Source organism: Struthio camelus, chromosome 4, assembly GCF_040807025.1.
Source record: "Struthio camelus isolate bStrCam1 chromosome 4, bStrCam1.hap1, whole genome shotgun sequence".
NCBI classification, from domain to species: domain Eukaryota; kingdom Metazoa; phylum Chordata; class Aves; order Struthioniformes; family Struthionidae; genus Struthio; species Struthio camelus.
In genome coordinates this window covers 14806737-14820612 of record NC_090945.1, presented here as the reverse complement: position 1 = coordinate 14820612, position 13876 = coordinate 14806737, and positions in this window count along the sequence as shown.

The following is a 13876-nucleotide window of genomic DNA, read 5'->3' as shown; positions in this document are numbered from 1 at the left end:
TTCCTTGGTGGCCTGCAATGACTCTCAAGCCGAAATTTAAATTCCGGTTTAGCCTGCATCAAAGCAGCACCTCCGTTACCACTTCAGCTCAGCTCAAACCATCTTGCACCACCATAGCCACAATTTGATTTGTCATTGCAGCAGAGGCAGAAAGGGTCATTTCCTTACTACATACAAATATAAAGCGAAGATCCACCTGTAATAACTACATAGATTAATGATTTCTCAGTGCCTCGTTTTTAAAAGCCAGCCCGCACCATCGGTTAAACCCTCACCATTACACTGAAGCCAGCACAGCTAGCAGAAATTTGAAACCGCATTGTTTTAGGAAGCAACGTACCTTTTAAATATAGGCCACTTTTTAAAACGGTCTTTGAACACAGTGCAACTGTTTTGATCAAGAGTATGTAAACTATTTTTTCCTTTTCCTTCTTTGTTTTCGGTAGAAGTGTTTGTAATCAATAATTATCTCTTGAAGTAAGGGCTATTTTAGAAAGGAAGTAAATTTCAGATCTCTAGCCAGTCTATTAATCATGAATTATCTCCAAATCCTAAACTTTGGGTCAATTGTTCACTGTGCAGGATAAGTAAAAGAGATTGCTATAATATCATGTTTTCTTCCATCTTTCAGTCACCTTTCAGAACTCGGATGTGAATGGATTTTTCTCCTCTCAAAGCCTCTCCTCTTTAAATGCTGTTGTCTCGACTGCTGATCATGTTTCTGAGAAATTACTTTATGTAAAAGATGGAGCAAGATAAAGTTGCCACATTTCGTTTTATCTTTTTGGCTGAATTATTAGGATTTAAAGTTGTGGTGACAAGACTGCTATCCTCTAATAGACCTTGTTGCCATGGGAGTGGGCTTTCTGAAAAGAACAAGGCCCACGGCCACCAAGACCTTTTTGCTATTATTTCCATCCTCAGGCAACACAGAAATCCTTAGTCACAGACTGGAAAACGTGGTGTAGTATACACGGTAACACTTGCTGACAGTGAAAAACAAAAGCAGCGGAAACTAATACAGCAGAAAGCTGAATTGCATCACAACGTCCAGGCAAAAGCATTCCTCTTCTATAAAAGAAATGCTTTGTGAATCCAAACAATCCCCTCACTCTAGTCTCTTTGGAGATAAAGAGGAAAGAGGCCTGCCATCATCCAAAGCAGGCATTTTGGAACCGACAGGAATTTATTCTGCTCTGGGAAAAGAAAACACAACGTGGCAAAAACACGCAAACAAGCCGAAAGCGTCTGCCAGGGATCCATCAGCTCCGGTGTCCTGCCGCCACCTACACCTGGCGCTTTGGAAACCAAAGCAGAACTAACCATACAGAGAGAACTCATACGTACGGATTTCTGCTCAGGCAATGCCTTTTGCCCACCCTCCATAACTATAAACGCCTTCGGGCAAATAAAGACCTTTCAAAACCCAGCTGGCACGCTCAATCTGGAATCACCCACAGGAATATAAAGATCGTGGGACAGGTAGGGAAGTGTCTGGTGCCTTTCCTTCTAAAGGCAAACATTTCTCTGGCTTAATTTCTACAGACAGCTAAACACTGAATTCAAGTGGTCTGTATACTACAACTCCGCAAACTGATTTTTGTGATTTAGGGAGAGTTCTGCATAGGCGAGGACTGTGAGATTTGCCTGCAGTTCACCAAAGCACCTTGCAAATTTTTGGCAAGAGAGATGTGAATATAGTGTGATCGCTGACTAAAACCGTAAACAGTTTAGCTGCATGACAAACATGCAGCGCTATTTTCCTCTAACAGTCATAACAAAAATCGGTATGATTAATATGTGAGTAAATATTCTTTTTGAGGAAGACTTGAATATTCCTGCAGTTTAAGCTACAGTGGGTATTCTTGCCAAAACAAAAAAAAAACCCAAAAACTAGAGAGAGAGAGAGAGATTGTCCATGGATCACACTGACGATAGTTAGTTAGTTACAATATTCTATTCAGCTTTGAGATATCCAAGAAGAATCGTAACTGTAAGGCTTCCCAGGAATTTCTGATATCAATAATGGACTTAGTATAAAAGCATAAACATATTTTTGAAAGAATACATCAGTAGCAAATTTCAACATGCACACTCACATAAGCACACACCAACTTCCTTGTGCACTTTCCAGAAAAGAGGTGAGAACAGAAATAAACATCAAAATTTAGGATGAAAGAACCAATTAAACTATGAAATGCATCTTATTTAGCAATGTCAGTTTGCTCTCAGAACATACTCTACTTGGTTTCTCCAGTCAGATTTTAAAAGATGGTGCATGCATTCTTCCTGGGCAACGTAAGTACAGTTCTGAGACATGTTTCTTTGAAAATAGGTATCTTTGCAAGAAAAGACTTCATCTGCACGCCCCAAAACTGGAAATTAAAAGACAAACATTTGCCAAACCAACCACCATTGCAATTTCCAAATTCTTTTCAGCTGAACTCCCAGGTCAAGGGATCGGATAGTACTTCCCTCACGCTCTACTAAGAGCGGACTTGCTGTACTTGAGGCCAGCTAAATCCAGGTGTAAAGCAAACGGTAGCAAGACACCTTTACTTCCTATGTCTTCAGGAGTGCTTGCCTTGTTTGAAATTCCAGATCTCCAATCGCGACAAATGCTACTCCTATTCTATAACGTATCTCCTGTGAGTACGCAACATGCTTAAACGTCTGAAGGATAAAGATTCTGCGAGTCAGTAACCCACAAGAAAACCTTATCTAAGCCTTACAATAGCAAGGCAGGAAAAAAAACGATGACATGTAAAAGCTGACTAATCTTTAAAAACAACAAGAAAAACCCCATAAGAAATATTAAGACCAGCACTGTATTGTGCGCTGAGATGGGAGAAGAACAAAAAAGAACTAACCCCGCTGCGTTCTCTTCCAGTTTGTATGACTATCTAATGCACTGACATTTGAGTAAAGTTACAGGGTAACAAATGCCAGGTGAGTGTCAAATTAAGTATCTGGTCAAGATTTGTTCCCTGCACTACCATAACTGTGAGCTGAGGAAGACATTTGGGTCAAATCATTTAGCTTACCAAGCATTCATGTCACTCTGTGCTGCCTTTGGCAGTTCTGCAGCTTCAGAGACAGGAGTGCTTAATGAGTAAATGCCTGACAGACAAAGCTACTGGAAACATCTGTGTCATTGAGACCACAATGTAATAATATATGTCCATTTTGTCTACATTTCTGCTTTCAAACGTACTATTCCAAACAGTAGCCAGTTCTGCATTTTAAGAATTTTTTATCTAGATGTTTTGTTAAAGATAAAGTTACTCAGCATAAAAAAAAAAACTTAATACGAAACATCATATTTTCCAAATTTTTGTTCTGCCAAAAAGAAACAAACAAAAGACCAGTAGTTTGAGAGCTTCCTCACCTCCTTGAGGAACTGTATTCAGAACTGACCAAAACATCAAGAAAATAAAATTGTGTCCAACTCTGGTACTTAGTCCCCAACCTTTAAATTAACATTACCAAGAAGAAAACTGACCCAAGCACCTTTGCTTTCCTGTTACTGTTTGAGGAGTGAAAAATCATTTGACCTCTTTGGGACGCTCCACTCGAACATCTAAACACTCAGATGAGCTCAGCACTTGATTTGTAACTACAGAAGCTGATCCAAAACGCTTGGGAATCCTCTGAAGGAGCTCACAAGATTTTACATGTTTTAGAAGGCAAAGTTTGTGCTGCTGTATTTTGTAAATACAATTTTTTGCACCCCACGGTGCAAAAATTCCCAACGGAATTTCTTCATATTATTACTGTCAGAAAAAAGCAAAAGACTCAATACAAACTACACTGACTTCCAGGTCACTAAAAGAGGGGGTGATTCCTTATCCTCTCACACTTGACTTGGGGAAAATCTTCAAGAAGGGATAGTAATCTTACAAGACTCTGTTACTGCATGTGCTTAAGTCCTTCCCCTTGCATGGAGGCATTGGCTCTGCAGAGTGGATCCCTAATGCTTAGCTCTTCCCATAGTTGCTGATTGCCGATGCTAATGACTGTCAGCAGAAGGGATTTTTTCTTTCCTCATCCCATAAAATTTACCACCAAGTGAAGTCCTCTGAAATTAAATTATGTACACTGGTATTACTGCATTTTCCCCTGAAGAAATTGTTTAGGTTATCACCTACAGGTACAGTCTTGGAGAAGACTTTAAATGGGCAACACTACTGCTTACTGGTGGCCTGTTAAAAGGACTGCAAGGATGTGTGCAAGGAAGCTGTTCCCTTGATAGGGGGAAATCAATAGTCTGAGAGTGAGGATCTGTACTAGTTTACTTGGATAAGCCCTTAATACCTCTGAGCATTGAGCAGCTTTTGTTTCCGGTGACTTTTGCTCCTGAATGAACAGCTGGTTGCAGTGAAATGAGTGAAAGATCTGTTTCTAATTAGAGAAAGGAACAGCTTATAGCAGCGGCCAAGCTGGATGGAGCCAGGCATTGCAGCAGTGCTGGCAAACGTGCCGCAGCAAGGCTCCTGGAGTGGGAAGGACACGGTGAGCGCACATCTTGGCACTCACAGGGGAGCTCCAGGGCGCTGAACATAAGGAGATGTCTTTTTCTTTCTCTCGTCACCTCCCACTGCTCATCTGCTCCACTCCTGCAACACCCTCCCGTGTATAGGACACCCACCCTCTCTCCACACCTCAAAGTGGTGCCTGAATTTGCATTTATATCCCCACAAAACACCTTCTTGTTCCTTGGTCTCAAGAGTATCCTCCACTCACCTTCGAGTACCTGCCAAGTTTTGGGGGAAAAGGGTACAAAAGGTTGGGGCTGAGAGGAAGAGGCCAGGATATGTTCTTGAGAGAGAGGTCAGGACCACAGAATTTTCTCCCCCTGCATCCACGGGCAAGGGTATGTAATGGCTGTTGCTGCTTGGGACAAAACGTGCAGGACTGCCACTACTCTCAGCTATTATATATGTGACAGATTCATCCTTCAAAAGTGTGAATAATAGTTCATTATAAAACAATAAGCTATTTCTGAACCCTCGCTTTATTGTCAGACAAACATAACCTTTATTCAAAAAGTGTAAACAGAAAGAATAAGCATAAATATGAGAAATAATTCTGATGTTAGCAATAATCTATTTCCAGAGTATATGAAAAAAATTCAAGTAGAATAAAATTTGGAAATGCTGACAAAGCAAATCAAATAAATGAAGTATACAGCACCCAAATAAGCCACCCAAAACATCCTGAAGAAGAATACATATTTTAAACATGAAAATATCATATATAAAGTTGAGGACTGGAAAGTACCAGTAAGATATTCACTAGTTAGGCAGCACCATGGCTTTCTACTTAGCTTTCTTCTAACTACAAAGAAAAACATCCTTTCATTTCTTTGGAATATTTATGTGCACAGCGTTATTCCCCATAAGCACAATGTTGTTTGCACCTCTAAAGGACCTACTTCATACTAGAAATACTTGCTAATATTAAACAAAATGCCAGCAGTTTTCTTGAGAGGCGCTGGGAGGTGCCCCTAATTCTATAATTCTAAATTACATAGACATCACTTCAATTTAATTTATGTAGGAGAAATGTCAAGTGTCCATGAGAGTGGCCCTCCTGGGAAGCATTCAGAAATGTAGATGTAAGGCCCATGCCTGCTCCTATTTAGTCACATACATCCTTAGAAGCAGAGACTTGAAACTGAGAAGGGGTATTCTCCTGCTCTTCAGCCTGAACCTTTTTCTAGGCATTTTTTTTTTCCCAGAACTGCCTTCACTTTTAGCGCTTAACTTAAACTGACTATTGGTCTTCTAATGTAGTTTCTAAGGATTCGACTACGGCACTTTGTGAAGAAAGTCATAAGGCAACCGTAATTATAAATGTCACTGTAACAATTTCCACTGATATTTCCAACTACTCAGAGTGCAGGTGGCTGAACATTTATACCAGATTCTTCCTCATGGACTCCGAGCGCCTCCCGTACAACTAAAGGGCTAAATATAACTACATTTCCATCTTACCTCCTGCCTCCACGCCCCTATAAGCATGTGTTTTTTATATTGACTTTCCTCTTTTCTGTGAGGGAAGAGTGTACTGTGGGGAAGCATAAATAGAAAGCCATGGTCTTTAAATTTGATTTGAAGGTGGCACGTTTTGTGGTGGTTTTGATCTCCTCCAGGCATTCCATAATCGTGGGCCAAGTTGCCTAGAGATCTTTGTCTCCCACCCTTCCAAGTCTCTCTGTTGTCGCTGACAGATCCATTGTTTTGGAAGCATGTAGCTGTCATGGGAGGTCATGATCTCAGAGGAGCAAGGCAGTCCCTTCGCTACTTTTGGTTGGGCTTTGAAGATAAAAATGTTAAATTTGAACTTGGGCACAAGTGCGTTTGTTACGAAGCCTTCCCTTTTGCTCTTTAAAAGCTTGTGCCAATATTCTGTTGGCATCGTAACAACAGTTTACTGCAGATTATGATGATTGTTACTCACATTTATGCTTTAATAGTAGAAGTCAGCTGGGTCAAGGCCCATAGTGCCTGGTATATTGCAAACATATAGTAAGTGACAATTGCTTAGCCAAAGCGTTTGCATCTGACCTTCATATTCCTTCTGTTGCATCCCCAACTTGTCATCAAAAAACTGTCCACAATGACATCAGAAAAACGTCAATGTGATCTTTCCTTATAAGTTTAATTTATGTATGAAAACAAAGTTCCTGAAAGTGAATCCCTTGCAAACTATTTAGAAATACAGAGGAAAGGCTCATGCCTGCTCCTATATGAAAGGAAAGTTTCTATTACACCACTGATGTGAACTCTGTGTCCTCCTACACTACGTCTGCAACATATACCATTTCAGAGTGCATTACCTCCCTCTGCAAAGACTGATAGTGCTAAACGTTTAGCACTATCACCAAACTAACAGGCACATGCTCAGTTGGTCCAGAAGGTGCTCCTCTTTACTGTTTTCTTGGAAACCAACACTGCCACTTGTCTTGCAACTTCAGTTATTCTTTTTGCTTCCTACACACACACTCTGGCATCTACGAGTACCAGCAGAGCGGATTAAAGCTGCCTGTCAGATTTCCCTGCCTGTGCTGAGCTCACAGAATAGGACGGACTCACAGCGCGCTGGCCCTGCTCCTGCTCCCGTTGGCAGATAAATCAGCTCCAGTTTCTGGCAGTGCATCCCTCTGGCGCACGACAGATGTGGGGCTGCCCTTGCCCTGGTGCCGCTGGGCAGCCTAACAGCGGCATCGGCCGGGTGCTCACCCGGCTTTATCGACTGTTAAACTGGAAGGGGAATAAAGTGCTTTTATACTGGTGTATCAGCAGACATACAAGGGGCTGAACTGGTGCAACTGCACTGGAGTAAAATAAAGAAATAAAATAAATTCTAAAAGGCTTAACAAAACGTTTTTAAAAGCAAGAGAGTTACGTTGGCTCAAGAAGCGGTTAAAGCTGTCCGCACTTAAACATCAAGCGTCTGTCTACTCCCAAGCCTGCGTCAGCAGCGCCAGGTTCACTGAATGCTAGCGCTGTATCAGATAACCCGAGAATGAGGGATGAAAAGAGAGAGCTACCAAGGGAAGCGGTTGTACTCCAGCTTGCTCTGAGCCACCTGAGGGAAACTGCCAAGCAATCCCTCTGCTGGCCAATGTTACACATTAAAGCTGCTGTGTCACCTCTTTCAAAAACATGCTCTCTCCAATACACAAGAGCGGGGTGTTTCCACTCAGGGCACGCTCTCGTATCGAAGGAACCACAGCTATACATGCTAGTGCTGCTGAAAGTCTAGACTGCTGCTGGAAAAGAAAAGGCAGCGATGGCTCGTCGTCCTAACAGTACACTTTGTCTCCCCAGGAGAGCACGCTACCAGCTACCACTCTGGGTGCGCGGAGCCCCCGCAACAGGAGGAGAGGGTAGGCCATTAAATACTGTCTGCACCCAAAGCTGCAAGTGTGCAAACGTCAAAGTCTACCTCAGCCGTGCAGCACCGATGCGTTAGAGCCGTGTGTCACCTCTTCTCATCTCTGCCTGGTGTGAGAGCATTAAACGTATACTAGGTAAATACAGTCATCTCATAGGCCAGTTCAGGGGAATTAGGCGGGGAGGAACCTTATCCGCAATGTTTATCCCTTGTTCACCTGTAAAAGGTTATATTTAGCCAAGCTGCCAGCTGCTACTTATTCATGCGGTTTCCAGATCCATAGATAGAATCCATAGATACGTTGTCATTTAGCCATGGAAGCACTGTTAATCATATTAAAACCAGAACATACACCCTCTACATCATTCATCCACACCAAGAAGATGTATTAGCAGTGGCCGCAGGCAAAGCTAGTTCAAAGTGCTGAGGCAAAGGTTACCACATCAGCTAAAGCCTCCGGGGAGGTGTGCTCGCTCATTTTTTCAAAGTGCAGATCAGCTCTTAACAAGGCAGTGGTTTTGTGGTACTTTCCCTTCCTTAAACACGTTTCTATACGGAAGGAGTTATTCTCACCAAAATTCAAAGCAGCCACCTCACCGGACTTGGCAGTATCTGAAGGTAGGCCCAAGATAAGAAGGCGGGACCTCAACAGAAACGTTTAAAAAGAGGCCCACCTATAGAGCACATGAAGTACCCTGCTGACTATGGTGATCGGAATATTTTGGCCTCTGGACAAATGCTGTGCTTTTAGATTTTGTTTTGCCGTAAACGGTAAAAATTATTACGGAAAAATGTTAACAAAACCGCAATGCCTTTAATAAAAATCATTGATATTTCTTGTCAAGAGAAAGGGAATAGCATAGCTTCTGCCCAGATCTGCTAGCATCGGTAATTATTAGGCATGAATGGCACAGCTTTTACCAGGTCTTTACTTTTGCAGAACTGGAACATGAGCATCTGCCAAGCACTATAAAGCACTTCTGAGCAATAAGGAAATGTTAGTAAAAAAATTCATAATTTTCATAGCTGAGTTAGTGTGAAAACTGTCATTCCTGCTAGTAATGTTATCACTTCTTATTTCAATCAGATTAGGTGGAATGTTAAGTTTAAAAAAAAAAAGAAAGAAAGAAAGAATTAGCACTGAGTTTAAGATTTTTAAAATTAAAATTAACCTATTACACAAGGAATTAATTATTTACTGACTTACTGACTAACATGCCTCGGAAGCTACTTGACTGAATTACCATTGTTTCTATTTTGTAGTCATGTCTAGGAAGGTCATGCCCTGAGGACACTTCTCTTGCTGTTTTACATTAGGACATCCCCTGAAAACTAGGCAGCTTTGGGTAACCTGGTGTCCAGAGTTTTCCAGATATGGGTGGAGAGAGGAATTCTTCCTCGCCAGGGAGGAGACACTGAACACCAGAAAAAAAGTTCACTTCTTAGTGGCTGACGGGAATGGGGTAGCTAAGTAGAAGCGGGGAAAAGAAACCTGATGCGGAGGAGATGATGCCCTTTGTGATATCCTCATGTGCGAACAAAGGGCCCCTGGCAGCGGGGAGAGCTCTCAGTTATAGTTTTCAGTGACCCACTTGCTCTAGCATAGCCTGAATTTGTTGACCTTCAGCGTCTAATTCAAATGTTAAGTATAGGCTTAGGCTGTGTTCGAGAAAGTCGTTTGGAGAAGTTTGTCCTTTGAATTTGTATTTTGCCAGTTTAATCAGTTCTGTCTCATTGAGTTTGTAACAGGGGTGTTTGTGAAGATCAGATCTGACAGACTGCAGCGTAAAAAGAACACACTAAAAATAATTTCTTCAGCTCAATGCTTGGGAAAAGGGAGTCTTGAGCACTACGGAACAGGAAAAGGAAAACATAGCGGAAAGTAGACCAGATCTCAGCCCTGACAGCTCAATTTTGTTATTGCAATAAGTAACTTTTTCTCCGCTTTAGTTTAACATACATTAGTTAATGCAAAAATAATTTTCATGAGCAAAGCTAAGAAATACAAACTGTTTGAGAAGGAGCTGGGACTAGAGGGAATGAGCTCATCTGACACAAAGGACAGCAGAGAAATTTGAAAAGAAAATGAAGGGAAAACCCCACAGCAGAGAGGGGTTGGGAGAGGTGCGACAGAAGCACTGATATTCTGAACATCTGAATTTTCAGTTGTCGATATCTTTTGCACATCTTCCATTTTTTAAACTAGTTCTCCTACAGCCAAAATACTTTTGGAGGTTTTCATCCCTAAAGCTCAAGGCAGACAAAATGCTTTCTCTCTTTCAAATGGAGGAGAAAGTGATGCACAGGTGCAGTCATTTGTCCAGGGTCCTCCAAACAAGTCAATGACAAAGTCAATTAACATCTTGTCTGCTCAACCACAGAGCCACGCAGAGGAGACCCTTCTACATGATGTGGATCAAACTCATTGCACGAGCCATAATCGGACATATTTTAAGTCTATGCTACAAAAAGATAGATAAAGCACAAATAACGTTTTATGTATTATATATCTACATCCTAGCCCACAGCTTCAGCTTGTGACAGTGTTTCGCTATCATATGTTACATTTATGTAGATGTATGTATCTCTCCATAAAATATACTGATGATGCAATATTTCCATTGTTAAGCTGTCAGTGAAACGATGACCTTTGCTCCTCCTAAAACAAACTTTCCTGTCAATCAAAATCTTGTTCTACATGGATATGACATTAGTCCTAGGAATAACAATCTTGCTGATGGACAGCTCATCTGCAATGACTCTTTTTAAATTGCCTGGAACGTAAAGCCTTGAACGGCAAGCTAACAACACTCCCCTACAGCCCGGGAACTATACTTAAAAAAACTACAGTTAACAGCCATATGGACTACATGTTTCCCAAAGCAAAAAAGCAAGCTGGAGAGTTGTAAGCACCTGGGGCTACACCTACAAATTAGGGGAAGCACAGAAAAAGTGCTTGGCAGAGCTTTTTGCTTAAGGAGGCTGAGGTTTAAACTGGGAAACCTGCAGTGCATTACTTTTAGTGATTATCAATTTAGTCAAGAACAGAAAGTGAAACAAACAGTAAAATTCAGAGAGGAGGAGGAAAAAAAAAAAAAAAACAACTGATTTCTAAACCAAGAGAGTCAGTGACATAAATTAGAGACACCTTGGGACTACTGCGACTTCCATCAGCTTATAGCAGTTGCTCTCTAGGGGACCGCACACCCTCTAACTCCAGAAAAGTAGTAAAGCGCCAGTACCATCAGTTAAACTGTATTTGCCACTCTGCAACATAGTGCCTCTTAAAGCAAAGTTACAGACTACCTCCTCATCTTAGGGTCATAGGGCAATTCAGGTTGGAAGGGACTGCAGGGGTCTCTAGTCCAACCTCCTGCTCTGAGCAGGGTTGGCTGTGGGATCACACCAAGTTACTCGGGCTTTATCCGGTCACATTGTGAAAACCTGTTCATTTTGGTTGAAAATTATCTCATTACCAGAATAGTTTCCAGGAAGGGTGACTTACAAAGAACTCTACCTCTCCTTCCATTTATCAAATAAGGAAACAAAAAATTACTATGATAGAGAAGAAGAAAGGCATTCATCAGGGTAGATTATAAAGGACACGCTTATTTGAACGGATTATTATAGCTGCCAAATAGATACTCAACTGCATTTTGTGCCATTTTGCTCTTTTTACTGTCAGAAAGGCACGGAAAAGGCTCATCCGCTTTCCACTATACCGTTCGTGTACTCTTACCTTTCTTATGACTAGAAAGGCTTCAGTTAACTGCCAGGAGGCACTCAGGCTTAGTATCTTACTTCAAAAAGCTCCAGCAAAACACTGCTGCGTAGGAGTGCAGGACCACAGGAGTCCACGTGGCCGAACCCACCTGCCTGGCAAATAACTCATTCAGACTGCAGTTCCCCAGCAGCCAAAACTCAGCTCTCCCCTGGTTGGGGTGCTCTTACCCAGTCAAGAGATCCTGCCCTCTCCTGCACACCAGCCTCAGAAACAACTACGAAAGAAGAGAGAACAGTATTTCTGCCAGTGTAGTGCACTGAACTGGCTTGGGTAAGAGGCACTAAAAAGCGCTTCTGCGATCAGAAACTCGGAAGCTGGCATGAAAGGCCGGCAAGAACATGCTGCAGGGAGAGGCTGAAACAGCAGCAGCCACGGGTCAGGGGTGAGCACAATGCTGCGCTGCAGCTGGCCCCTTGGGGAGGTCTTCAGTTTTAGCAGTTTCAGTCATAGCCTGGCTAAGACGACTCTCCTAATGAAAGCAACTCTCAAAAGATGCAACGTGGTGAGACAGCTCCTGTGCTCCAAGGGCTGAATCCAACACATGTAGGATGCTGAACGATGCAGAACTCGCACTACCAAGCGCCAATCAGACACTCAGACCCTTATCACTGACACGTGCCATAACCATTTAACCCGATGGCTTCCTTTGCAGCACCGAGGATTTCCTTAGAGTGCACTGAAATAAGGGAGTAGGTTTAGCAAGAATCCACAGGGCAGTTCTCCTTTCACTTTGCCTTTCCCACATATATTCTCTTAGCTCTAACTCTAGTCTGTGCTACAAAGCTGTGGAGAGGGAAGGCTTTCGAAAACAGAACCCAGCTTGCTGATTTACTTTTCTCACGCTTCCACCAGCTTTGCAAAGGTGACCAAATGTTACGGTGCTAATGAGGCTTCTCCGCTCCCCTAGGTGTAATGGAAGGGACACAGCTCCTCACCTTTACATAGGAAGAAAGTCCTTGGTCCCTCTGAGGAATAACAGATTTGCTTCGCGGGGAAAACCGAGGCAAAACCACCTCCTTGCACTGGGGGAACTTCATCATGCACTGGTACCAGAACGTCACCATCCCCGTTCAAAATTTGGAGTGCAGCATCTAGAGATTCTCTCAGGTTGGTCAAGTTTTAACTCAACGTGCCCTCTGCAATAACTTTGTGGAAGAGCTAAGGAACTAGACTTTGGGACAGTCATTATATTAGCACAGTCTTTGTTATATAAAATACTAGAAGTTGAGAAGTGCTGGGTACTCTTTGATATTACCAGATCCAGTCCTGCTTCTACACAAGGTAACAAGGAACAAGTTCCATCACCTGTAACAGGAGCAGCCTCAGGTACAGCCAGGTGGTTTGCAGGACAGATTCTCCCCAAACCTATCCCAGACGCTTAGCCACAGGGCTCCTCCTTTCACACCTCTTTCCTCTCCGTAAAACTCTTTTCTCTGTAAAAATCATGTCTCGTATCTCAGAGAAAATAAAGTCTATACTGTTTATCAGCGCCACACAACAGGTTTGCATGACTTACAGTTCCTGTAATTTGAGGAAAGGTAAGTGAGGAGGATAGAAAGTGGAATTAAAGAAAGCTTTATGATAGTCTACATTTATTAATCATAACGCTATAGAATCACTGTTGTAAACAGCCGCATTTTAGTGTAACATCAGGAGAACTTAAGATAACATCTATTTTAAAAAAGTCTTGAATTAATAGAATGTTCTAGTGGTAATTAAGAAAAATCTCCCCCAAGGCATTCAAAACAACAAAAAAAATTAACCCACAAAATGCAGTACCTGAAATATTAGATTCAAAGTATTGTTGTTTTTGCGGGTGTCACTTTCAGATTTGGGAAATTACAGGCACCGTGATAAATATTTCAGGCAGTTGATTACAATGAAAAGTAATTAACCCAGCTACGACAACAGGTGTTGTATAGGAAAATGCTGGCTTTTATCATGAAGTTGTGGGTGCATGTGCTAAGTGCGTTCGTCATTTTCTCTTTCCTTTTATTCAGAGAATGCCCTGGGGAAAGTATTCCAGTGCCAGCATTTATAGGATATAATGAAACCCTATTAAATATGTATCTGACTGCTAACAACTGTGTAGAGAAAGAATATCCTAACTATGGTTATGTAATGGTGTGCATTCAGCCTGTTTTGGTAGCAGTAGTACCATGTGATCACGTTTGCCCTATACTTAACTTC